The 26,569-nt window shown below is 41.9% G+C and overlaps 1 protein-coding gene across 2 annotated transcripts in view; it reads left to right on the top strand.

The window, feature by feature from the left end:
- Window positions 1-9,237: 9,237 nt before the first annotated feature.
- Window positions 9,238-26,569, top strand: part of LOC121877234 (serine/threonine-protein phosphatase 4 regulatory subunit 4-like) — a 76,005-nt gene continuing 58,673 nt past the window's right edge. For both annotated transcript variants that reach the window (XM_042382868.1, XM_042382867.1), the window contains exon 1: window positions 9,238-9,290. The gene's annotated coding sequence lies outside the window, so the exon portion shown is untranslated. The remainder of the gene's footprint in view (window positions 9,291-26,569) is intronic.

Below are 26,569 nucleotides of genomic sequence, written 5' to 3'. Positions count from 1 at the left end.
CTAGTTTCAATGGTCAGTCTTACGAGTCAGTCAGTTAATACGAATTAGCATAAAATATTATCTTGATTATAAAAGTTACAATATTAGAATTAATTGTTGTTTTTACCTGGTTTATACTGTATAGGAATGTTACATAAACTAGTATTGAGGCTAAATTACACTTCTAGACTTATTACCATATATTTATCTATGTTTCTATTATGTACACATAGTAATATCATAAGATAAAATAATATAATGCGTTATTTTTTAACTTATGGACATGAAGTAAACATTTTTGGTGGTGCGGTACGACAACTAAACGGAGGTATAACAATGATGTGAAGGTACGATCATAATCTTCAGCAACCTTGGGAGGGGACGGGACGGCAAACTGGCAGTAAGACTGGTATACACGTTCATATTATCAACCGTTGTTGGTTTGTAAGGATGTTTGGACTCCACATAACCGTTAAGAACTGATGCCAGCTGACAGAACCATCAATGTACAGGAATGAAACGTCAAGTTACAACGATTTGAAATATATTTATGTTAAAGGCTGAAGCGAACGTAAGCTTATTATATTTCTGAAACTTGGTATTAAGTGTTAAATGATCTTTACTAGAATAAAATTAATTTTATGGTACAAAATTTAACATTTATGATGGTAACAAGTACTGTAGTTCATAACATGGCCGTATTTAACTGAAACGTTTAAAATAGATATCGTCTGGTGTCGCGTCGTCCTAAACCTTGGGTGTGGCTTGAACTTCTTAATATTTACACTACAGAATATATTTTAATTCCGTAACAAATATGTTGGCAATTATTTTTTTTAAATTGAAAAAATAAAAACATTATATATTATATTATTATTATTCTGCTTAAGTCAAAGAAATTATACAGGTACTGTACTTTCAAAGCGGTATTCAGGTTGTGGACAAGTGTGTAGCAGAGATGCGAGTTAGTTGTTTTGTCCAGAGTTTGAATTATCACCATGAAGTATTACTCGTGGATGCATACGTGTCGCAAATATATTTGACTGTATTTGTTACTCTTACTGAGATGTGTTTAAAATATTCGCTGTAGTGGAGTATTAATATAATCAATACCCAGTCTATATTATAAATTATTTTAGCTTCTGCCGAGGCGTAACTAATTAAAAAAGTTCAGACCGTAAATATATGAAGCCTATACAGTACAGTATAGTGCCAGACACCCGAAACAGAAAAGAAAGTCGTGAAAGCAAAACAAAACACATAATTGCACTTAAAGTCTATGCAATTCAATCAACACTTGACTTTGACGTTACAATATTATTACCCACTTCAACACCTAGGTTCATTAAGCGCCAAACAAAATTAGTCCTAGTGGTAGTAAAAACACAAGATAACTCAAGCTCTTCCACTCAGGACAAATAATTATAGCTTTAAAATATATGTAACAGTTTTAAGCATCTGAATATTCGCCCAGATCCAAGATTCATCAATGTTTATTTAGCAATGATCCAGATATTCCTAAAGATTCATACATTGATGTTTATAAGCGTAAATCATGAGAACAGAAGGTAGGCATTTATGGTATCGTCATTTAGTTGCCATATTTAACCCGTATTTCACTTTTGAGACAGGTAGTTGATCTCTCTCTCACCCCTACGGACAAAGTTTTAGTAGTGGTTTGTTATGCTAATATGATGGTGAAATGTATAGTCAACTGAGATTGGTGTATGGGAAGATATACAACTCTCTCTCTCTCTCTCTCGCTTTTTAATATATAATCTAATTCACTTATCAAAGGTTAGCACACACACACACGACGTAACCAAACAAGATTACTTCCGGGTTATGTAGAAATCAATATAAACTTCCCTCCCATCTCCGCTATCCACCCTCAACCCCCCCCCACCCACACACACACACACAACCATGTTTAGGTCTACAGCCTCACAACGTCCTCGATAACGTGTGGTTTTCTAGTACAATACAACACATACTAATGACCCACATCACCACACCATCCAACAACTATTTTGACTTTAAATCCAACAGCGAGAATTACACAAAATACAACTATTTTCACACTTAATCAACAACTATCTGATATTGAATCTATGAAGTATTTTAATAACAAATCATAATAAATTTACCAAATATAATATGATAAAAAAAATAAAATCGTGTTTCCTTCCAGTTTTCAATATAGACTTAGCAGCCTTCATGTGTGGTAGAGACAAGTAATATACACGTTTGGTTCAAACAGGAGACAAATTCTGCAGGTTGTAGTCAGAAAAACCTGTACTAGTCCACATTCAGCCTATAAGGATTCTAATATAGGAATAGGCCTATGGTGGTGTTGTCTGCGTTATCATTGGTCGAAGTGTCTTACTCTTTACTGGTATTTTGTATATTATATAGTACATGCACTCTCGCTCTCTCTCTCTCTTTGTCAGGTAGTATTCGTGTGTCTGCCAAAGGAGAATTGCACCAAGGCTCACCTTATTCTCTCTCTCTCTCTCTCTCTTGTGAAGGCGTATTGAACACACTCACTCCTAACCTAACCTAACCTGGCCTAACTTAACACAAACACTGTGATCAAAATGGCTGCAACTTTACACTCATAAGAATTTACTTTGAATACATTTATTATCATATCTTTAGTGTGAAGTTTTAACTACGACGTTGTCTTTCTATTAATTCATTTATTATTGTATTTGTGACTGTTATTGTATGATTGATTTTATTTCTTCTTCTTCTTCTTCTTCTTCTTCTTCTTCTTCTTCTTCTTCTATTCTTCCTCTTCTTCTTCCTCCTCTGTGTCATACTTGTTTATGCACACGTATGTATACAGTATATACTAACATACACCATACACAAAGAACAAATACATACATTACTGTATATCTGTCTGTCTTACCCACCTTCCCTCATTGCCCACTTCTTGCCCTACCCACCTTCCCTCATTGCCCACTTCTTGCCCTACCCACCTTCTATCCCAAAGATTTCGGATAGATAGATAGATAGATGTAGATATTTATTTTGTAAACGTGTAATATAAAATCATAGTAAGTCATCATGTATATAAACACTGCAGTTATATTATATACATAGACAGTGCAGGTATACAAACAATAATGTGTTGTCTAATGGTAGACCCTGCTGTCATATGTGACCAAGTCCCAGGTTGCTGATCTGACTTTCTGCCTCATTTACACACAATTGTAGGGTCTCAATTGTTTCTCTTACTTGACTGCCCAGTATGGGCCAATAGGCCCGCTGCAGTTTCCTCCATTCTTATGTTCTTATGTACATATACAGTATTGTTTCTCACTTTTATTTTTTTTTCATTTTTGTATTTATTATTATTATTATTATTATTACAGTGGTTATTATTATTATCATCATTATTTTATTATTTTATTTTCAATTTTGTATTTTTCATTATAGAATTTTATTTACTATGAATTATTATTATTATTATTATTATTATTATTAATATTATTATTATTATATTTTCGCCCCCCCCCCCGCCCCGCATACACAGTGCAGGTATACAAACAATATACATAGTTACATACACATAAGAACAGTGTAGGTATAAGTTGATGCGACCAAGGAGAGCCCAACGAAGCTTTTATATACTTATCACCTTTATTAAACAGACCTACAGGTTAATCTTACTGTGTCTTGGGTGCTGTGTTGACATAACCAGCGAGTCTGTGAATATATAGTCTTTGTTTACGTGTAATTGTGTAATTGATTCAACGCAACAATGCGTCTAGTACGTCATGTACCTGGTGGATGTTTCTGGTGTGCGTGTGAGAGAGAGATAGAGAGAGAGATGGATGTGTGTGTGTGTATCTGTGTGTGTGTGTGTGTGTGTGTGTGTGTGTGTGTGTGTGTGTGTGTGTGTGTGTGTGTGTGTAAGTACAAAATACAATCATGTTATTACTACAAACAAGAGAAACAGGTAACAAGTCAGGTACAGAGAATTACGTGAACAGACATTCACGTCACGACGCCACGCTATACCTGCACCTACCCTGTAGTCTCCCAACCTCCCCTGCTGTCCAAGGTCGTCACGCCTCCCTCTCACCACCACCTCACCGCCACTATCCTGCTACCACTACCACTACAACCCTGCAACCACCACCTCACCGCCACTATCCTGCTACCACTACCACTACAACCCTGCAACCACCACCCTACTACCAATATCCTGCCACCACTACCACTACTATCCTGCCACCACTATCACTTCTATCCTGCACCCACCACCACCACTATCACTACTATCCTGCAACCACTACCACCACTATCATGCCACCACTACCCTGCCACCTCTACCACTACTATCCTGCAACCACTACCCTATCACCACTATCCTGCCACCACTACCACTACTACCCTGCAACACCACCCTACCACCACCACTATCACCCTCCCACCACCATCACTTTCACACCACCCATAAGAACATAAGAAAATAAGGAGTCTGCAATAGGCCGGTTGGCCTGTGCATGGCAGCTCCTGTCGAGAGTTACTACCACTCTCTATCATCCATGAATCTATCTAGCCTCCTTTTGAAACTTTCCAGAGTTCCCGCACTTACTACAAAGTTGCTAAGCTTGTTCCACTCGTCCACCACCCTATTTGTGAACCAGTTTCTTCCTATCTCCCTCCTAAACCTAAACTTATCCAACTTGAATCCATATAGCACTAGACACGACAACGACGTGTACAGTACACCTGCTCACACACACACACCTTAGTGAGCTGAAGGTTTATTAATGTGTGGAATACCTGAAACATTCTCGTATACCTAACTGTTAAGAACCTAACTAACCTAACCTAACCCACTCTAACCTAACCTAACGTAATCTAACCTAACCTAACCCACTCTAACCTAACCTAACGTAATCTAACCTAACCTAACCTAACCCACTCTAAGCTAACCTACTGTAACCTAACCCACTCTAACCTAACCCACTCTAACCTAACCTAACGTAATCTAACCTAACCTAACCTAAGCCACTCTAAGCTAACCTAACCTAACACGGACTGTAAATATAAGAAGGGAAAAAACACGTGGTTGAGGGTAGATATCATTAGTTATTATCTCTTACGGACAGAGGAATTCGTATGAACCGTTGAGAGTGTTATCTTATCACCCCCTCCTCTCTCTCTCTCTCTCTCTCTCTCTCTCTCTCTCTCTCTCTGGCTACACCCTGCATGGTTCCTATCAGGTAGGTCAGCCAAGGAGATGTGCCATTATCTATGATACACTACAACACAAAAAAACCCGACTATCCGATCTGATAACTCACACAGCTTCATCTGGTCACAAACCTAACCAATATCACTCGTGTATCTATCTGGCCAGTCTCTGTTTGACACTTGTCTCTGATACGAACTATGTTACGATGGCAACAGCCCCTTGAGTACGATATATTAACCCTGAGTACGATATCTTGACCCGGAATGCGTTATCTTGACCCTGGGTACAATATCTTGACCCTGAGTACGATATCTTGACCCTGAATGCGTTATCTTGACCCTGGGTACAATATCTTGACCCTGAGCACGTTATCTTGACCCTGAGTGCGATATCTTGACCCGGAATGCGTTATCTTGACCCTGGGTACAATATCTTGACCCTGAGTGCGATATCTTGAACCTGAGTACGATATCATGACCCTGAATATGTTATCTTAACCCTGAGTACGATGACTTAACCTTTTGAATCGAGTAAGTTGATCCATTGAGTACGATGATGTGTTTCAACCCGCTGACTCATTTCCTTGACTGTGGTTAGAACTGTACCCAGGAGGTGACGCCATCATACTGAAGAGAAACACAAAGTATAGTTTAATTTTTGTTTTCATTTGGTTGATCATCGTCTTCCACGCGTCGATCACACGTTTTCTTTGAACTTGGTAAAACGAACATTTCCACTGCCACTCGATCACAAACACTAGCCTGCATGGGTTACCTCGGTCACCATGTTACTATTATTACTGCAATGACTACTACACATACAGTTGCTTGACGCCATGATGGTAACTGAGGTATTTCATTCATCGTTCACAGTCTGGGTTTTTTTAAGTTTTGTGAGGGAAGGGAAGGAAGGTAAATTTCTCATACTAATAGAAATCTCAGAATGCATTTTGCGTGTCTCAAATGTGTCCTGGGTTCAATCCTCGTTCTGGGTCAGGTGTAAGAAGGGTGTTATCCAGTTGACTGCCTTTACTAAACTCTTCAAACATGACAGGTTTTCTCAGGACACTCCATTATCCTCCTGTACTAACAGTGGAAAATGAAGGGCATAACAAATAACATGGTGGAAATGATAAATACTGATGAATACAGAATATTTAGTTTTCATTGAAGGTATCATAGAAAACTTTAGTATCTGGAGTAATAGAAAACTGTAAATGTTAGGAGTGACTTAACTAGACTGGGTCAGGGCGCCACACCCCTTACACCTGAACCCTGCTGAATTTAGGTCGGTGAAAACACATCGCTATTTCTAAGTAATTAAACATGTTTTTCCTCGTTGTTTCTGATAGTCACATATTAATTTCAACTATTATTATAAAAATATGGAAAATTACACAAAAGTTTACCGAGACAAAGGATATTTTAGAAGTTTTACGACAGCGATAAACCTTTGCATGTGTGCGCTTACCTCCAAACAGCTGTCCGTCGCATCTGCTATAAAATTTATTATTGTTTTTATTATAAATAAAACATAAAACATTACAACAATTAAATAAAAAAGCATCAATTATCATTTTCCTCGAACATTAATTTAAATAAAGTTCACGTCTTGTTTACATGGTTGATGTTTACACACAAAAGACGGATTCGCTCCCGTCATGGTCTTCCATATTCAATACCTGTACAATTAATATTCTCCCGCCCCAGCCACGTATAGACTGTTATATTTAAAGTTATCCGGAAAAGTAAGTTAAGCCATTTTACCCAGTTAACCAAATAGCCATCCTGACTAAAACTTGTCAAGAACGAGGTAGAAGGCCAGTCTCGTCAAGGAATATATTGAAGCCCATTATTGTTCTCACTTCCACTGCCTGAGCTGGTTGGCTGACTGTTCCAAAGGTCTACTACCCTCTACGTAAAGAAGTATTTCCTTCTACTCGCCCTTCATATGACCCCGGGGAGCTTGAAGTTTTGTCCTCTTGTATTGATGGAACGTGACTTCTTCCCCCAAAAATAGTCTTCCATAACTTTCAAGATTTATAACTGATGAATTCTTCCCTATTGTGTCTTATCTGAAGGGTTGTTAAGACCTTCAGTTTAATTGGATAATAGAGATACAGTAGTTCAGGAATCAACCATAGTCGCTCTGTGTTGAACCTTTTCTATGAGTTTTAAGTCTTTCTTGAGGGATGAACTCCACGAGGACGTATGCCGGTATGAGAGATGTATACAGTTGAAGGAGTATTTTCTTATCTTTGTATATAAAGTTAGTTTTTTATCATCAATGTATCTTGTATGAACACTAGCGCAGAGTAATCATTTCGGATAGTTTTGTGTGCCATATTCTGCTGCCCGTTTTTCCAGAACCATTAGAATGCCGACAATATCTTTCAGTTTCAACATACTCTTCACACGTTCAAAACAGGACTTGTGAGAGAGAGAGAGAGAGAGAGAGAGAGAGAGAGAGAGAGAGAGAGAAATATTAACACAGTATTAACGATAAGATACAGCCCAAGGACACGAACCATCATCATCATCATCATCATCATCCATCATTAACATCAGTGAGAGTGAGTAAATTGGTCCCCACAGCTCAATGATCTTCCTTGTTGACTGCAGTGTGAGGTCATGGAGACTAGTTTATTAAGAGGCGGTAACTTTCACCTCACCTTCACGTCACGTCTATTGCAACTTTTACTTCTCCTTCACGTCACAAGTCAACCCTCATTCACCTCAGCTTCACGTCACGAATCTTGCCTCATTCACCCCAGCTTCACGTCACAAGTCTTACTTCAGATAAACACTTAAGTATTGTGATTCCTATTTTCTTCGCTTGTATATAAAAAAAACGGATGACATGAAGATTAGCCTCCAGCTTATTTCACCTGATGATTAAACACACTAACGATACCTAGGGGGTTAGGTTAGATTAGGGTGTTGGGTGAGGTAGGTTAGGTTAGATTAGATAAGGTTAGGTTAGATTAGGTTAGGTTACTGTTATTGGGTAAACGATTATATAAAAAGTGAACAATAGCACAGTACATACATGCATCCATACACACACACATACATCCATCCATACATACACAAATGCCACACAACGTAAACACATAGAAAAAGTGCAAAAGAGGACATGCAAGATTATTCTCTCCCCTTCCTACTCCACCTACCAAGAAGCGCTCAACACACTGATCCTCTCGGCTCTCACTGACCATCACCACGACCTCATCTGCAAATTTGGTGAGAAGCTTCTGCACCATCCTGGACACCAGCCCCTACTACCACCCGAGATCCCTCGCCCGAGAGGAATTCGACAACACAACCGCATCCAGGCCATGCGAGCACGAACTGATCGCTATTAAAACAGCCCAATCCCAACCATTGTAAAAATTATCAATAACTTGTAATCAACCAGTGTATTCACTTCCAGCCAATCTTACTTTTCCACTGTCACTTTGTTGAAATTCCCTGTAGTTTGAGCTTCTCCCCACCTAGTTATTTTATATCATATTTGTTTCACTTATGTTACGTGTATATTAATTTGTAAATCAAGAGACCCATTCCCAAATTGTGTAACTGTATATTTTCAGTCTTCTTGCTGCCAAGCTCTTTCAATAAACCGTTAATTATTATTATTATTATTATTATTATTATTATTATTATTATTATTACATACATACAGTGGCACATGAGATACAGCCGTATATGTCAGAGGTGCACCTGTGTTATACTGTATCATGAACCAAGATTACAAAAAAATCAATTAGTAAGGTGTTATTCCCTGCCGCTTGCGTCATAATAATATTTCAAGGTTAAATTACATACCATAATATTACCACGACTATTGATTAGGATAAGTTTGTGGTTAAAGGTACATTGATATATTAATTCTCTCTTTCTATTATAAGACAGAGTGTTCTAATATTTCCTTTGGTATTTTTTCAAGTTTGTGATTATTGTTATGTTGTAAGATATGTTGGGTCGGGGCGCAGGATCGTATGTTTGGCAGCGACACTTCATCTCCAGTCAGCAGTCAGTCTCATCATAGCGTCAGTGCGAGTGGATGTGTTGTTGTCGTCTTGCCGCTTATCTTTGTTAGTTTAGCCCCAAAAGCTACGTGTTTCTGGCGTGTTGGGTGTATGTTTATATCAGGTGTGTGTCAGCCCGGGTGTAGGCTAATGCTAGGGGGTGATTAGTGACGTCATGGTGCCAGATACGGTGGGAAACGTTGTGAAAAATGGTGATGTGGTGGAGGTAAGGGGCCGCAGTGAGACAGACAAACGTTACTGTTATTGAGTCACCCAGGAGCCTTCACACCACCTGGCTGGAGCCTTCACACTTACCTGGGCCCTGGTAGGAGCCTTCACACTACCTGACTGGAGCCTTCACACTTACCTGGGCCCTGGTAGGAGCCTTCACACTCACCTGCAATTACTGTAACACATGCTCAGGTAAGCCATTACTTCACTGTCACATAATCCATTACCTCGACTGTATCCCACCCTGGCACGAGTAATCCCAGGCTACAGCCGCCACTAAATAACATTATTGTCTTGTACATATATTCACCAAGACCAGTTATGGGGTATTAACATAAACCAATAGAATATATCACTAATGACCTCTGTGTTAGTTTCCTGTAACCCTGACTGGATTAAGTGTACGATTAGCTTGGTAATCCTAACCTGTGTTTGTTGTTGTCTTAAAGATTACGGTAAGTGACCCGTAAAATCTCGTTAAATTAAGTTACATTGTTGTTCAGTTACTAACCTGTTGTGTACACCTTCTATCTCATTATATACACAGGGTGTCCCATAAATTTCCATACATAGGAAAAATAAATTGTATATGAAAATCCATTTTTATTTATATAATATGCTCTACATGACTACCATTCTGTTGAAAACACTCTTCAATGCGTGTCCTCCACTGCTGAAGAACACGTTCAAGCACAGCTGGAGTTATGCTTGTAATGGCGTTGGTGATACGTTGTATGGAAACTTATGGGACACCCTGTATATATATATATATATATATATATATATATATATATATATATATATATATATATATATATATATATATATACCTAACCTTTGTGATGTTAGAAAATAAATGGCCTGTATTATAATGTCAATACAGTATGTAATCTTTGTATCGTTATATGGTATAGGAATTCTGTAATATATAAAATGTCAGGTGAAATATTATAGTAATCACACCAAGACAATGATATGGTGCCCAGGGTGGAAACGTGGTGAGTTCAGTGGCATTTAAATATACAGGTGTGTTAAGAGATACCTACACCTCATGCCCAGGTGTGTGGTGTACGACGATTGTGTTTACCTGCTTATCAAGGTGTGGCTGTGTTTGTTTACTAGAATATGTTACCTAAGTTTTACTGTATATAATTTTTACCTGAGGTGTTTTTCACATCTTATTTATCAAGTTTATTTAGTATTTGATAAGGTAATTATGAGGGTATGTGTTGTTGGTGTTACATGACCTAAGTTCATGTGTAATGATGTATATTTGTGAGGTATTTTGAGGTGTGTTAAAATAATAATTGTAATTATGTTGGTGGCTGATGGTAACTGATTTATACATTATGAAATTTGTCAATAGTTTTTGTACCTTATTTGTAAATTCTCGTCGATTTTTGAGTACCTAACCAATCACACACACACACACACGGAGGGAGAGTGTGATTTAACAAATATGGAAATGATGACTTAACTCCCGGCTGAAGTAGTGGTCGCCAGCGAAGTCAATTAATTTTAATCCCCCTCAGCCAGAGTCTCACACACGGCTTGGTGGGGTACTGGTCGACATAAAATGAGGAACTCTGCCCCCCTCCCCCCCACACACACACAAGTAACAGTACCTTCATATTAGACCTTTTAATAATATTTCCCAGGTCACCTGAAGAATCTCCACTCTAGATTATTTTACCTGAAGATTAAACACCCTAACGTTATTTAAGAGGGATGTGGTTAGGTTAGGTTAGTGTTTGGGTGGTTAAGTTAGGGGTAAGTGTGTAATATTTATCTCAGTGGTTTACATTTTCATTTCATATCTTGATACCAGTGTGTGTGTGTGTAGAAGTGTATGTATGTGTAGAGGTGTGTGTGTGTAGAGGTGTATGTAAAGGTGTGTGTGTGTAGAGGTGTATGTAAAGGTGTGTGTGTGTGTAGAGGTGTATGTAAAGGTGTGTGTGTGTGTGTGTAGGGGTGTATGTAAGGTGTGTGTGTGTGTGTGTGTGAGGTGTGTGTAAGGTGTGTGTGTGTGTGTGTAGAGGTGTGTGTGTGTAGAGGTGTATGTAAAGGTGTGTGTGTGTGTAGAGGTGTATGTAAAGGTGTGTGTGTGCGTGTGTAGATGTGTGTGTAAAGGTGTGTGTGTGTGTGGGGGGAGGATATGTATGTGTCTGTGTGTAAAGGTGTATGTATGTGTGTGCGTAGAGGTGTATGTGTGTGTGTGTGTAGAGGTGTATGTATTGTGTGTGTGGCGTGTCAGGGGGTGGCTGAGCGTGACGGTGGCCCCAGGGAGCGGATGTGGGGATCATCCACATGGGAGCCATCACTCCCCCCCCTCGCCACCTTCCCTCCCTTCTGGAATTCGTCTCCCGAGATTCAAGCCATAACACCGCACGCCCCTCCTCATCCCTTCCTCACATTCCCTCCTCACTTTTTTTACCTGACTCTACCCTCTCATCTCCTCTCTCTCTCTCCTTCCTGTCCCTCCCTCTTCCTGCCTCCTCTTCCTCTCTCCCTCTCCTTCCAATGGTTGTCCTCATTTATCTTTTTTTTTGTCTTTTCCTCCTGCATTTATTTTTCCTTCCTTTCCATTTAACTTTAAGTTTAACAAATTTATTGGCAAAGCTTGTAGTACAGTTTGCCTATTGTGAGTAATTCAGTGAGGTCTTGACACTGAGGGTGGTATCACTTCTCACTGCCACGCAGGACAGAGGTTCATACACAAAAATACATCATATTCATTAACAGCTATATATGTATAGAGGTCAGATTCATGTGGGTAATGTCACTGTTCACTGCCATGCAGGACAGAGGTTCGTACACAAAGAATGCATCATTGACACTATATATAGGTCAGATTCATGTGGGTAATGCCACTGTTCACTGCCATGCAGGACAGAGGTTCGTACACAAAGAAGGAAATACATCATATTCATAAGCAGTATATATAGGTCAGTGGTTCACATACATTGGAGTCATATTCTAATTGAAGACTAATCGGTGTGGGCTAGCAAATTTGGGATAAACAGGAAGAATGTCCTCAAGCAGCCCTGATTCAATGTAGTAATTACATAGTTCAAGATACAATAAGTCAGGTGGCCTGAAGTCTTTCCATTTCCCTTTCCTCTCTTTATCCTTCCTCTTCTTTGTCTTCTTTCTTCTCTTCCAGGTTTCATCTTTCCACACCTTCCTTCCCCTCCCCCTCCTCGCTATATAACCTAACCTAACCGCAGCTTCAGGAAGATATGAGAACGTTCGTATGTACACTATCTGGTCGACTAGATTACAATGGCGTCGAAAATGCACTGTGACTTGACTATGTATTTGAATGTATATATATATATATATATATATATATATATATATAAGAGGGAAATATCCACTCAAGACAGAATTATATTACTGGGTGTGTTATGTTATGTTACTGCGTGTTATGTTGTTACCGGTGTGTTATGTTGTTACCGGTGTATGTGTTTATGTTACCGTGTGTTATGTTATATTACCGGTGTAGTATGTTATATTACCGGTGTAGTAGGTTATATTACTGGGTGTATGTTATGTTACTGCGCAGGTATGTTACTGGGTAAGAGGTTGTTACCGGTGTGTTATGTTATGTTACCGGGTGTGTTATGTTATATTACCGTGTTATGTTATATTACCGGTGTTATGTTATATTACCGGGTGTGTCATGTTATGTTACCGGGTGTGTTATGTTATGTTACCGGTGTGTTATGTTATATTACCGGTGTGATGTTATATTACCGGGTGTTAGGTTATATTACCGGGTGTTGTGTTATATTACTGCAAGCGTTATGTTACCGGTAAGCGTTACTGCGTTATGTTTATATTATCGTGTTATGTTATATTACCGGGTGTGTTATGTTATGTTACTGGTAGTTAGTTATATTACCGGGTGTGTTATGTTATGTTGCCGTATGTTATATTACCGGTGTGTTAGTGTTATATTACTAGTTATGTTATATTACCGGGTGTATGTTATGTTACCGTGTGTTATGTTATATTACTGCGTAAGGTTATGTTACCGGGTGTGTTATGTTATATTACCGGTGTGTTATGTTATGTTACCGGGTGTGTTATGTATATTACCGTGGTGTAGTAGTTATATTACCGGGTGTGTATGTATCTGTGTTATGTTATATTACCGGGTGTGTTATGTTATGTTACCGGTGTGATGTTATGTTACCGGTGTGTTGTGTTATATTACCGGTGTGTTATGTTATGTTACTGCGTGGTTATGTGTTATATTAGGTGTTTATGTTACCGGGTGTGTTATGTTATATTACCGGTGTAAGTGTTATATTACCGGTGTTATGTTATGTTACCGGGTGTGTTATATACCGGGTGTGTTATGTTATGTTACCGGGTATGATATTACCGGTGTGTTATGTTATATTACCGTGTTATGTTAAGTCCACGGGTAGTTATGTTACCGGGTGTGTTATATTATGCGAGCGGGATGATATTACCGGGTGTATGTTATGTTACCGGGTGTGTTATGTTATATTACCGGGTGTGCAGTGTTATGTTACTGTGTTAGTGTTATAATATCGGGTGTTATGTTATATTACTGTAAGTATGTTATATTACCGGGTGTGTTATGTTATATTACTGTGTTATGTTATATTACCGGGTGTGTTATGTGTTATGTTAAGATGTGTTTATGTATATTACCGGGTGTGTTATGTTGCTACTGTGTTTATGTTATATTACCGGGTGTGTGTATGTTATATTACCGGTGTGTTATACGTGTTATGTTATATTACCGTTAGGTGTTAGCGTGTTATGTTATCGGGTGTGTTATGTTATCGGGTGTGTTACGTTATCGGGTGTGTTATGTTTGTATCGCTGAGACAATTCAACTATACTCACGAATCTTCTAGTCAGGTTAGTTTAGGTTGGATTAGGTTAGTGTTGGGTTAGGTTAGGTTAGTGTTGGGTTAGGTTAGTGTTGGTGAAGGTTAGGTTAGTGTTGGGTTAGATTAGGTTAGTGTTGGGTGCTGGTAATGACAGGTGGGGTGTGTTCCGTGTGTTGAGAGACGTGTTGCCTCACCCCATGTTGCTCTGCTCCCTGTGGCAGTACGAAGGGTGTGGAGAGAGAGAGAGAGAGAGAGAGAGAGAGAGAGAGGAGAGAGAGGAGAGAGGTAGTGGTGAAGATGGTTGGTTGTGGTGGTGGCTGACCCCATTGCTTAATAATGGACCTTTTCTTCACCCTGTGGAGACCTGCTGCCCTGAACAAATAAACACACCCCACACACTCACACAAACACTACCACACACACTCTTAACACAAACAAACATATGATACGGTGTGGTATTTCCCTCAACTGTCCTCAAAACTCAATTCACTCCAGGAAAGTAAGAATACCGTACTGTAGGTTATATACTATACAGAGTTTAATTATCAAGAGAATCGCGTTATATTGTCATTGTAAGGTTGATGGTGATGATTATGACGAAAGCAACTAAAACAACAACAACCACAACAAGCACAGCAGCGAGATGATTGTTGTGACTGTTGATGAATTTTGTAAACAATGGTCTGGTGCGTCTGCCATGAGGGGGGAAAGTGACTCTTGTGCTTTGGCTCTCACTCAACATTGTCCCAGAGTTTGAGTCGCCTGAGTGAAGGATGTTGAGGTGTGTGTGGTTAGGTTAGCTTAAACCTTCACGTGGTTGTGTATGTGTGTAGTACGACCTTCACGGTTATGGTTGTAATACGACCTTCACGGTTGTGTGTGGCTGTAATACGACCTTCACGTGGTTGGTGTGTGGCTGTGAATACGACCATGTGGTTGTGTGTGGCAATACGACCTTCACGTGGTTGTGTGTGGCTGTAATACGACCTTCACGTGGTTGTGTGTGGCTGTAATACGACCTTCACGTGGTTATGTGTGGCTGTAATACGACCTTCACGTGGTTATGTGTGGCTGTAGTACGACCTTCACGTGGTTGTGTGTGGCTGTAATACGACCTTCACGTGGTTACTTGCTGACTAATTCTCGCCTCACCTGAAGGTCTCAACTTAGGTGTGGTGGATCAAGGTGTAGGTGTAAGTATTCATTACAGTGACGTAGTAAAATTTGTCATATATAAAAACCGAATTTAAAGAAAAAAATAATTATATACAGTAATGTTGAGGAAGTAGAGATAGTGGGGAGGGGTCGTCTGCCATATTGGGGAGGTAGTTATATTAGAAGGGTCGTACACAGGAGGAGGTGCAGGAGAGGAGGAGGAGGAGGAGGAGGCAGTGCAGGAGAGGAGGGGAGGCAGAGAGGAGGAGGAGGAGGAGGCAGTGCAGGAGAGGAGGAGGAGGAGGCAGTGCAGGAGAGGAGGAGGAGGAGGAGGAGGTGCAGGAGAGGAGGGTTGTTGGAGCAGCCCCCGAGTGGACCAAGATGCCGTGTTTAGTATATTGAGGTCTTACGTAACCCCGGCCAGCGTTATTGGATTTGGCCGCAGCGCCTCCGTCTGTGTGTAGCAGGCGTTAAATGGCTGAGAACCCTTCTTGTGGGAGATTAAATACTCAACATAACTCAGGCATAGCTTAGATGAAACTCACTCATCAATAGGGAACAGACCTTGGGAGGGAGAGAGAGAGAGCGAGAGAGAGAGTTATACCAAAGGTTGTTGAGCGACTGATGTGCGACAGATACAGTGTGGGCACAATAGTGAACTACTGGTGTAACAAGCCTCACTTCTAATAGGTGTTAAATCGTAACTTAGTCTTTAGGACTGGGTTGGTTGGGTCAGATTAGGTGAGGTCAGGAGCTATTGGGGTTCATTTGACTGATAGAATATTCGTGTAGGCTGTAAGGTGCCAGAGTACAGTGCCTCCTGTAGATACAATACTGCTGGAGTGTGCCTAGACAACACCAGTGCCACAACATAAACAATCACAAGCGGGCCACGTGCTTAATGACCGTTCCAATGGGTGGGTGAGTGCCTGGGTGGGCGGGAGTGGATGAGTCAGAGAGAGGGAAGGAGGGTACCAGGTTAGAGGCCGGGGCACCCATGTTAAGAGGGGGGGAGGGAGTGGATGTGTAAGAGGTGCATCCGTGTTGAAGGAGTTTGTGGTGGAGGGGGAGGGTGTATCCATATAAGACGTCTGGGTGTAGTGGGGTGTACCCGAGCTGGGAGGTAGGGAGGATATCATTAAAGAAGGGCCCAGTGGAGGTGGTGCAGGCAGGCGAGGGAGATGTGGTGGTGGTGGTAGGTGGGGAGGGTAGGGGGTGAGTCACTGTGCTCGGTAGGGACCTTACTATCAGCTGTCTTGATGGCACCTTGTCCAGTTGGGAAAGTCGTGTGTGTGTGTGAGAGAGAGATACACCTTGTGAACTAGTCCAGGTTACGTGCAGGTACAAGTACAACCATCACCCCTACCTACTTGAATACGTGGTCTCGCGTTCCTACCCATGCGTCAGTGGGGAAGACCTATGGTTGAGGCATGGTTCCCCCCCAGTACGAGCCAGTATCAACACACACACACACTTCTCTACCGGTATTTATACAGACCGTCGACCCTCTTGATGTATACTGGATCACCACACCTCTACATACCTATTGGCACCACATGAAGATTAATCCCCCATCGTAAAAACCCCAACGCTGTCTGTAGTAGGTTGGGTTAGTTTTTGTAAAGTTAACATAAGGGTGACCAGTTAATCTTGAAATGAAATAAACTGGAGGGGTTAATCTTCACCTGATCTATTTATTGTATATTGAATATTTACCAAAATTACCAGTGATGATATTTTTTTATTCTATTTTGTATCTTTATTATTTAGTCTCATTAATATTTTATAATTGTATTTTATAATGTATTTTTATCTTCTTTATTTTAAGTATTTATTTATTTGACTATTTATATTGTGTGTGTGTGTATGTATATATATATATATATATATATATATATATATATATATATATATATATATATATATATATATATATATATAATTTTTTTAACCAGTTTGTTGTGACGTACTTATTTACTTTACTCTCGTGTCGTCCCATGTTGAGTGAGTTACCCAGGACAGTTTTTTGCACTGGAACATTTCGTAACATGATGCTTAATAGGTCGACGACTTGTAATGTGAGTGAGAATAATAGGTCCTGGTTGTAAATAGGCCCCCAAAACTTAACCTAGCCTAACGTGACCTGAAGTAATCTAACTTAACCTAATCTAACCTAACTTAACCTGATCTAACCTAACCTAATGTAACCTAACTTAACCTCGTTACCATGATGATAATTTTCCTGGGCACTGGATGGTGAAATGAAGCCTGTGAGGCGAAGATGTTTTTTTTTGTATTTAGTAATTTAATGTGATTTACGAGTCCACTATTTTGTATACCTGGAGCTCTGACACACACACACACACACACACACCTTGAGTGTTTACTCTCTCTCTCTCTTTCTTTCTTTCTTTCAACCCTTCAGAGAAAGAGAGAGAGAGGATGGGTGAGTGTAGGGAGGGAGAGAATGAGAGAGTGTGTATGGGGGGAGGAGAGGGAGAGAGGGAATTTTTTTGGAGGGGTGACTGGCTCTCCCCACTCTATTCTGCGTCCTCTCACTTCTCCCCACTCACCTCTCACACACACAGACAGGCGCCACAGTCTAGTATTGATTACCTCCACACTCTCCCTCCTACTCTCTCTCTCTCTCTCTCTCTCTCTCTCTCTCTCTCTCTCTCTCTCTCTCTCCTTTACCCCATATTTGGCCTTTACATAGATGGGGAGGGTAACCCAGTATCTTTATCCTCCCCATTCACTGATTTATCACCCGTGTCCTCCTCTCTCCCCACTGGCCCTTTTCCCATGCTCCCCCCACCGCCAGCTCTCCCACCTCCTCTCTTCCCTCACCCCACACCTTCTACCCTCCCCTCCTCCTACACGTTAATCCAATTCCTCTTTCAATTTTCCATTTCTCACTCTTAAGCCAAGTGTGTGTGTGTGGGGAGTTAGTCTTCCAGTGATGGGTGTGTTGAGCCTTAAATTATCATACAGCCGACGTCACCACACCTCCCATACAGCCGACGTCACCTCTCCACAATAAACGTCACCACACCTCCATACAGCCGACGTCACCCACACCTCCACACAGCCGAAAACGTCACCACACACACACAGATGACGTCACACACCTGTTGATGAAGATAACACACACTTCTACCTGTTGATGGAAAAGCCAGTCTCAGTTCCTCCCCTCACCCTCCCCTCACCTCCCCCTGTTGCTGGCCCAATCGATACATCAAACACTTGCATTATTTATTTAACTCTGCTTCAAATTTTTCACCTGTACTTTCCTCCTCCTCCTCCTCTTTCTCCTCTCTCCCCTCTCTTTTCCTCCCTCCTTCCTCCTCCTCTGTCTTTCCCCTCTCCTACCCCCTCCCCTCTCCCCTGCCCCACTCCTCCTCTCCTACCCCCCTCGGCCTGATGACGGTATAACATTATCCTCCCTCCAGGCTGCTCTGTGGTGATTGCGGTATAAATAATGATTTAGTTTTCAATAGTAACTTTCATTAGTAGAAGTCGAGCCGCCATGAAGTGTGTGTGTGTGTGTGTGTATACACCTTATTACATGTGCGTATATGTGTACTGTATATTAAGTGTACACAAGGAGACTTCGAGACGATTAAAAATGGCATTCAGCAACAGTATTATCAGCCGTAATATCCGTCACAGCAACAGAAGTAACAGTAACAGAGGTAACAGAGACAGAGGTAACAGCAGCAGAAGTAACAAGAACACAAGTAACACCAACACAAGTAACAGCCACGCAAGTAACAGCAGCAGCAAGGAACCGTAACACCGGGAGGAGGATCACGGACCACTGCTCGTGTTATACGTGAGGAAATGTATACCGAACCACTGTCATTCACTACTACACCCTCCTTCCTTCCTTCCTTCCTTCCTTCCTTCCTTCTTTCTTTCTTTCCTCTCCCCCCCACCCCCCCAACCCAGTCACCACCACCACCCAACTTCTGAGGCATAACTCTTATCTATCTATCTATTTATGTATCTGAAATTATATAAGATTGTATATTGTATAGTTTATATGCTTTAGGTTAGGTTAGGTTAGACAGACGGTCAGCTGGGCTCCATCAAGCTCTTCTCCGCCTCCTCCTCCCTGCTGACGTCACGCACAGGGAGGTTCATTCATGACGTCACAGTCCATTGACCGGACATATACACACACAAACTCACACGCTGCGCCACTAGTCCCACACACACACCTATTATTATTATTATTATTATTATTATTATCACTATTATTATTATTATTATTATCATCACCATTATTATTATTATTATTATTATTATTATTATTATTATTATTATTATTATTATCATCACCTTTATTATTATTATTATTATTATTATTACTATTATTATTATTATTATTATTATTATTACTATTATTATTATTATTATTATTACTATTATTATTATTATTATTATTAATCTAGTGGTTGTTGTGTTGATAATATTTTAGGTGTCATAATATTCGAGTTATGTTAAGGAATAAGTTATGGAGGACCATTAGTGTCTGTTATTGTTGTATGTTAATGAAGCCTTACAGTTATTATTAATATGTGTCAGTGGCAAGGTCATTGTTATTACCACACACGCTTGGTTGTACAGGGTGTGGGTGGTGGTGGTGGTAGTGGTGGTGATGGTAGTGGTGGTAGTGATGGTGGTGATGGTAGTGGTGGTGGTGGTGGTGGTGAGGTGGTGGTAGTGAGTGTGTGTGATGGTGGTGGTGTTAGTGATGAGGTGGTGATGGTAGTGCGTGGTGGTGTAGTAGTGATGGTGGTGATGGTAATTGGTGGTGGTGGTAGTGATGGTAGTGATGGTAGTGGTGGTGGTGGTAGTGGTGGTGGTGGTGGTAGTGGTGGTGGTGATGGTAGTGGTGGTGGTGATGGTAGTGGTGGTGGTGGTAGTGGTGGTAGTGATGGTGGTGGTGATGGTGGTTGTGAAATTGTTGATGGTAGTGGTGGTGGTGGTTGTGAGTGGTTGTGGTGGTAGTGGTGTTAGTGGTGATGGTAGTGGTGGTGGTGGTAGTGGTGGTGATGGTAGTGGTGGTGGTGGTAGTGGTGGTGGTGGTAGTGATGGTGGTGGTGGTGGTTGTGGTGGTGATGGTGGTTGTGGTGGTGATGGTGGTAGTTGTAATAGTGGTAGTAGTGGTGATTGTGTGGGAGTGGTGGCAGTGTTGTAGTGGTGGTAATGTATATGAGATTGTGGCGCCGCTTGTGGATCACGTGCTGAGCAAGTCACTGACACCTGCCTGAAACACCTGTGTGTGTGTGTGTGGCAGGACAGCTGTGTAATATTATACACCTGCAACTAATCTCCAGCCTTCTGTGACGGGACCTCCCACTCCACCAGCACCTCTTACTTATTTTTCCTCCTCCCTTCCCTCTCCTCTTTCCACCCTTTCTGCCCCCATCCCTCCCCACCCTCCCGTGTGTGTGGCTGTACGTGTCTGTGTCTGTGGATTTATGGCTGTGTGGCAGGAAACAGGGCCTCTCCTCCCAACTGTGGTCGTGATTGTGTAGACAGCTGCCGGTGTGTGTGTGTGTGTTCGTAGGTTTGGTAAAGGCTCGTATTGGATTTCGTGCCGTGATTTTGCTGAAGGTGTAGAAACTGTCGCCAACGCAACAACCACACCCTAAGTTAACGAGCTGCATGACCCAGTGTCAAGGAATAGTCCGTGAAGACCGGACAACTCGCCAACTGCACTGGTTAACCATTACCCCGGAACACGATCCAAAAATCGATTAAATCTCCAGATTCACAATTACTGTTTGGTAGAGAGAGGCAAATAGTTTCATCCTGCTTGGGGATCGAACCCGGGACGTGAGGGGAGCATGCTGAACATTACACACACACACACACACACACACACACACACACCACTCGGCTGCGGAAGAAACAATTTCCTGAAAGCTGAAAGACTCTGTCAAGGTTGATGTTCACAGCTTCAACGACGTACGTGTGTTAAGTAGTAGTAGCAGTAGTAAATAAAGGGGGGGGGGGCTCTCATATTATTATTAGTTCAACCATTACACCATAACATCACCAATACAACACCAAATTAATATAACAACGGACACAAACTAACACACTGTAAGCTGGGTTTTTTTTCACCACCCTGTATTTTCTACTATGTGAGGCCGTCTAATTTGCATACTGTTTTATTCCCTTTCTTCCTACTGTAAAAAAAAAAACAACTATGTAAACTTTTCCACACTCGCTATTGTTGTGTTTGGAATTTATATACTTTCGATGTGTGGGGAAAAAAGGTGAATGTTTGTTAGTACTTTTGAGTGACTGAAAAATTAATGGATGTTATTTTGGTGGTGTTAATTATAGTTATTGATGGGAGTAACTGATGATAGCACTGCTTTAATGTGTGTGTGTGTGTGTGTGTGTTCGGTCTCTTCTCTTCTCATTCCTTTTCTAGTTTACTCTACGGCAGAATAGTGGTTGGGAGGGAAGGAAGGAAGGAAGGAGAGAGAAAAGAAGGTATAGAAGGAGATAAGGAGGAGGAGGGAGAAAGGAAGGTATAGAAGGAGGTAAGGAGGAGGAGGGAGAGGGAGAAAGGAAGGTATAGAAGGAGGGAGAAAGGAAGGTATAGAAGGAGGGAGAAAGGAAGGTATAGAAGGAGGGAGAAAGGAAGGTATAGAAGGAAGGAGGGAGGGAGGAAGAGAAGGAAGGGGGAAGGGAAGGAGGGAGGGAGGGTGTGTCACAGTGGTAGTAAAGGAGCGGCACCCGGATGGCTAGCGGCGCCACGCCCTCACAACACAACATTGCTTCACACAGGGAACTCCACACTGCCCTCCCTCCCTCCTCCTTGCTCCTCCCTGTCCCCTCCCTCCTCTCCTCCTCCTCCCTGTTCCCTCCCTCCCTGTCCCTCCCTCCCCCTCTCCTCCCTCCCTCCCTATCCTCCCTTCCCCCCCCCCTAATCCTCTACCATAACATCACAGTCATTATAAACGCCATTAAACGCCTCTCGCTGTTACTTTATTCCCTTGGTTTATCCGGATTATTGACCATTTTCTATCTATTTACGTCCCATTTATCAACTTTTGCATTTGTTCTCTGCTTTATCACTCTTTCTCCATCCACCTCCTTTATTTGATTATTATTAAGGTATTTACTGTGTGGCCCCTGTACCCTCGCTCTGTTATTCATTGTATAGTTCCGAGTAGCTGTCTCATTCATTGTAGGAGTTATGCAGTTAAGAGAATCGCCTCCTCCTCCTCCCCTCCTCCTCCCTCCTCCCTCTCTCTCCTCCCTCTCTCCCTCCCTCCCTCCCTCCCTCTCTCGTGGCCCCCTGCTGGATGGTTCTCTGCTGTTGGCGCTGCTCGGTATTGATGAAAAACTGTGTTGTGGGAGTGATTTTTGTTGTTGTTGTTGTGTTTGTTGTTATTGTTGGTTTATTGTTGTTATTGTTATTTGTAGTATTTGTTGTTGTTATTATTATTTTTATTATTATTTTGAAGGATTATAACAACACCTGTCACCTACACACCTGTTACTCACACACACCTGTCACCCACACACACACCTGTCACCCACACACACACCTGTCACCCACACACACACCTGTCACCTGTACACACCTGTTGTATGTCTAGTTCCTGTGTTATTGCATTATAATGAGGTTGTAAGGACGCCGTTGATAGGAGCATTATGGCCTTGTTATTGGTGGTCTGGGCCATCATAGTCTTATTGTGGTTAATGAAGTTGGTTAAAGGTCCTGTGAGGGAGGGAGTAACTGTGAGTGGGTAGGTAGTTAACTGACTGACGTAACTGACTGGCTGACGTGTGTGTGGGGGGGGGGGTGATGTGATACGTGAGGTCAGGTGTTTATGCTGGCCAGGTATCGTTATTACACCTCAAACAGGTATTTAATTATGCAACACAAGGGAGAGATTCTGCCTTTGATACACTGGATAGATAGATAGATAGATAGATAGATAGATAGTGGTACTGTGATTTTTTACATATATTGACAAAGTGACGTCAGTGTATGGCTGGTTCACTCTGTTGTTATTGTTGTTCATTTGTTCATGTTAATTTAGTTCTTGTTAATTGTTATTGTTCATTAGTTCATTTTAGTGTTGTTGTTCACTTGTTCTGGTTAGTGTTGTTGCTGTTCACTAGCTTATGTTAGTATTGATCTTGTTCATTTGTTCCAGTTAGTGCTCTTGTTCATCTGTTCATAACCCCAAACACTGTCAGCACACATCATGGTTGTTCATTTGTCCAGTGTGTGTGTGTGTGTGTGTGTGTGTGTGTGTGTGTGTGTGTGTGTGTGTGTGTGTGTGTGTGTGTGTGGTGACATATGAACAAAGAATGTTGATAAATAAAACTGGTTGTGTTAGTGAGGTAATGATTCTGGTGCTGTGAGAGAGAGAGAGAGAGAGAGAGAGTATATACAGTATTGTACCTTGGCCTCCTCCCCTTGATTGTTCATTCCTCTCACCTTACCTCCATACCTTACCTCACCTACCTCTCTCCCTCTCCCCTCCCTCTCTCCCCCTCTCCCCTCCCTCCCTCTCACCTCTCTCTCCCCCCCTCTCACACCTCCTCTCCCTCTCACCTCCCTCTCTCTCCCTCACCCCCCCTCTCCCCTCCTCTCTCCTCACTGCTTACTGAGCTTTCACCACACCGTTTATTTAGGATCATGTGTCCCACCAACTCTGTGGTTCATTCCCACCACCTCCTCCTCCCTGCTCCTACCTCACTCATCTCCACCCCACGCACCTCTCAACTTTCACACCCCACCTCCGTCACCACCCCCCCACCCCCCACCCCCACTCCCCACCTCACACCTTGATGCACTCCAACACCTCCGTCATCACCCCCCCCCCACCCCCACCCCCACCCTCACCACCCCACACACACCTTGATGCACCTACCACCTCCGTCATCACTCTTCCTCACCCCCCCACCCTCACCCCCACCCCCACCTCACCACACACCTTGATGTACCAACACCACCTCCAACAATACCCCCTCACCACCCCCCTCACCCCCACCCCCACCTCCCTCACCTCACACACCTTGATGCACCCACCACCTCCGTCACCCCCCCTCACCACCCCCTCACCCCCACCCCCACTCTCACCTCACACCTTGATGCACTCACCACCTCCGTCATCACCTTCACTATCAACATCTTCGTCCATCATCACTATGGCTATACCTGTTACACCATTACGACTAACATCACCACCACCATCATCACCACTATCTGCTGTCATCACTTCCACCTGTAATGTCATCCCCTTCTCTTCACCACCACCTCCTCCTCCTCCTCTCATCATCACCACTACCTGCATCACCACCACCTCCCCCTCGACCCGTGATGGCGGCCCCGTGACACAGCCTCCGCCAGCCCACCTCTCTGGCGTGGTTGATTGGTTGTATGTGTGGTTGACTGTGGTTGACTGACTGGATGTGTGGTTGACTCTATGCGTGGTTGGGTGACTGACTGACTGACTGAGAGAGAGAGAGAGAGAGAGAGAGAGAGAGAGAGAGAGAGAGTTGTTAGTCTTAGTGAATGGTTTTAGAGAGAAAGAGAGAGAGTGTGTTATCGTGTCGAGGTTGTCTCCTTTCCGGTGACGTCACTCGTTAGACTCCTTGCCTGTGCCTGTTTACTAATGGGTCTCTTATTCTTGTTCTCTTTTGGGTCTCTTATTCTTGTTCTCTTCTGGGTCACTTGTTGTTCTACAGTATAATGACGTTGTTCTTGTTACGTTATATTGACGTTATTGTTATTGTTGCGTCAGGCTTGGTGTGTTGACGTCACTGCTGCATGATGTTGACGTTGTTGTGACGTCACGCTCTGCTTCCTGCCTCGGGATGGTCTTGTTCCGGTGTTTGTTATGACGTCATCACCACACAGTGTCCGGTTTGTTGTGTTCCGGTGATGGTGGCTGAGGCAGTCTGTGGGTTGGTTTAGTTAATTAACAAACCTGGAACATAACCTGACCTGACCTAACCTAACCTAACCTATGATAGTATTGGAGTGTGTGTGTGTGTGTGTGTGTGTGTGTGTGTGTGTGTGTGTGTGTGTGTGTGTGTGTGGGCGTGGCTTCGTCCCCCTCGTGCACGATCCAAGAAGCCTCAACACGAATGACTAAGTAAGGATGTGGGTGTCGTAAGATGTGGGCGTCGTAAGATGTGGGCGTCGTAAGATGTGGGTGTCGTAAGGTGTGGGCGTCGTAAGGTGTCGGCGTCGTACCAGGATGTGGGCGTCGCAGGGTGTAACACATATTGATAGATTTAACAAGAAGATTATGACCAAATGGGAGTGTACTTAACCCCATTCCTTTCTCCTTCCCTTCCTCTCTTCCCCTTCTCTCTCACCCACCACCACCACCTATGTAAGGTTCTCGTTGTTGTTTGTCGTTGTTGTATGCTTGTGTATTATTCTGGATGTACTTAAATAGTTAGGCACATTAAATTCTAGTTCAGAGAGAAAACGCATTTTTGGCCAAAAATCCTTTAAGGCTATAGACTTACAATTTTCGTCATTTCGGCCAAAAAATGGATTTTGTTCAAAATTTCAGTATAGGTACTCCTGAATGTGCTGCTTAAGGATCTGTTAACCAAAATTTGATATCTTGATTATAACTTGTTCAAATGGCTTTTAGAAAATGTTCAAATGATTTTTAGAATATTTTTAATTACTTTTGCAATGCTAATTACTCGCCACTTATGGGTTTTTGAGGTCATTTCTTGGTGCTTGTGTATTATTCTGGATGTATTTAAATAGTTAGGCACATTAAATTTTAGTTCAGAGCGAAAACGTATTTTTGGCCAAAAATCCTTTAAGGCTATAGACTTACAATTTTCGTCATTTCGGCCAAAAAATGGATTTTGTTCAAAATTTCAGAATAGGTACTCCTGAATGTGCTGCTTAAGGATCTGTTAACCAAAATTTGATATCTTGATTATAACTTGTTCAAATGGCTTTTTAGAAAAATGTTCAAATGATTTTAGAATATTTTAATTACTTTTGCAACTTACAATTTTTGTCATTTTCGGCCAAAAAAAATGGATTTGTTCAAAATTTCAGTATAGGTA

Source organism: Homarus americanus, unplaced genomic scaffold (assembly GCF_018991925.1).
Source record: "Homarus americanus isolate GMGI-L3 unplaced genomic scaffold, GMGI_Hamer_2.0 scaffold367, whole genome shotgun sequence".
Classification (NCBI taxonomy): domain Eukaryota; kingdom Metazoa; phylum Arthropoda; class Malacostraca; order Decapoda; family Nephropidae; genus Homarus; species Homarus americanus.
The sequence above is the reverse complement of the archived record's forward strand: the minus strand, read 5'-3'. Positions and strand labels throughout refer to the sequence as shown.